The sequence below is a fragment of the Lipotes vexillifer genome, unplaced genomic scaffold (assembly GCF_000442215.2).
Source record: "Lipotes vexillifer unplaced genomic scaffold, Lipotes_vexillifer_v1.1 scaffold395, whole genome shotgun sequence".
In the NCBI taxonomy this organism is placed as follows: Eukaryota; Metazoa; Chordata; class Mammalia; order Artiodactyla; family Lipotidae; genus Lipotes; species Lipotes vexillifer.
This window is the reverse complement of record NW_006797390.1, coordinates 7,240,722-7,242,703: the sequence shown is the minus strand read 5'-3', so window position 1 is coordinate 7,242,703 and position 1,982 is coordinate 7,240,722.

Here is a 1,982-nt window from a genome sequence, read left to right as displayed (position 1 = left end):
GAGGGAGGATGGGAGGTCCCCAGGTGGCCTTTCTCACCTCTGGGGGTTTGGGCTGGGAGAGCGAGAGCCTTGCCAAGCAAAAGGGGAAGAATATAGACCTGGTGCAGGGACGGGCTCTTGGAGAAGAGCTTGGCTTGGGACTCCCCAAGGTCCCCTTGTGCTCTCTCTTCTTAGGCTGGGCTTCTCTCCAGCCTGGGCTGGGTGGAGGCTGTGGTTAGTAGGGGGAAGAGGGAGATGTGGGTTTTCTCTTTGGCACTGTCCAGCAGCCCATACAGCTCCAATCGTGGTCCATGGGCCAGCAGCGTCAACAAAACCACTGGGAACTGGCCGGCAGTGCAGAGCCTCAGGCCCCACTTCAGATTCAGATCTGAACCCGTACCTGCATCCTGAGAAGCCTGCCAGGGCAATCATGGGACACTTAAGCCTGAGGCACTGGTCTGACCTGCACTCCTCACCATCTCTCTGCTTCCCTACAGGTTCTGGGCCGGCCACTGCTTCCTGCTCTCTCGCCCGCTGATCTGCCAGGCTGATGGGCACAGTCCACAGCCCCTGGGAGAGCTCCTGGAAGGGAAACGTAGATACCCTTGCTTCCTACCCTCGACCCTGGAACAAAGATGGGCCCTTTTACCAGCTTAAGTGAACTCATCTCGGTCTGGTGTCCTGAGCTCGGACTGGGGTACCACCCACCTTCCTCCTGGCAGCATCTCCTGTACCTCAGGCATGCATACCGAAGGCTGGGCCTGCCCAGCTTAAGGACTTTGGTTCTGACCCCACCCCATTCCTCCGCTCTGCTCCAGGCCTGTTTTCCCTTTCTGTGGGATGGAATGATTTCTCTTTATAAAGGTTTCTGCAAATCCACTGTGAGTCAGTCTTTACGTCTTCAGCTGGGGAGGCTCGAGCACCTGGGCTGCTCTCTCCCTCCGTGTCCTAGGAACGGCTCAAAGGAGCAAGCCCTAGCCCGGAGGGAGAAGAGGCTTTTAAGTCGTTCCCTCTCCTCTGGGTCCTGCTGAGTCAAATTTCCCGGCCGAGGGCCTTGGGCTAATTACCATCTGCTGCATCAGTGGCAGACGAGTCATTTCTGGATTGGTGTGTGTACGCATGGTGCTTTTTGAGAACCTACTATAGGCTGCCCCAGCTTTCATAGCAGCACCTTCTCTTGGGCATGAGTTTAAGGAATACAAACTAATTTTGATCTCTGCCTAGGCCAAATATGACTAGGACAGTACCTTTGTACCTGTAAAGCAGCAACAGGGCACCCCCAGCTCAAACAGAAATGACTTTTATATTGTCTGCTCTTTTATTTTTATTTATTTATTTTAACATTTTATTTATTTATTTGGCTGCGTCGGGTCTTAGTTGTGGCACGCAGGATCTTCATTGCGGTGCACAGGCTTCTCTAGTTGCAGCGCGCAGGCTGCTCTCTAGTTGTGGCACACGGGCTCCAGAGCCCGTGGGCTCACTAGTTGCAGCACACGGGCTTAGTTGCCCCGTGGCATGTGGGATCTTAGGGATCGAACCCGCGTCCCCTGCGTTGTAAGGTGGATTCTTAATCACTGGACCACCCAGGAAGTCCCTATATGCTCTTTTAGAATAAGCCACACCTCAGTTTCTCTCCACTGTTTACCCAGCCATCCTGTGTCCACCATCCTTTCTCAACTGAAACCACCAACTTCCATGAATCTAGTGCTCAGAAAATGCTCCTCAGACAGGAACCATGTGCGCCCCTTCAAGTAAACCACAGCCCAGGGAGGGCTGACCCCACCCCCCAGGCGGTGAAGGGTGGAGGGTCCCTGGAATGTCCATCAGAGGCCTGACAGCTGCAGGACAGCGACGTGAACCCTGGGCCCAGCCCTCTCCCACCCTGATGGGCAAGAGGAAAACACAAGAGCGTTTTGTTTTCTGAGAAGATGCTGTATTCGATGCTTTCCCTCCCCCCACCCTACCCATTTCCCTACCGAGTAGGGGCCACGCCAGGCCCCCTC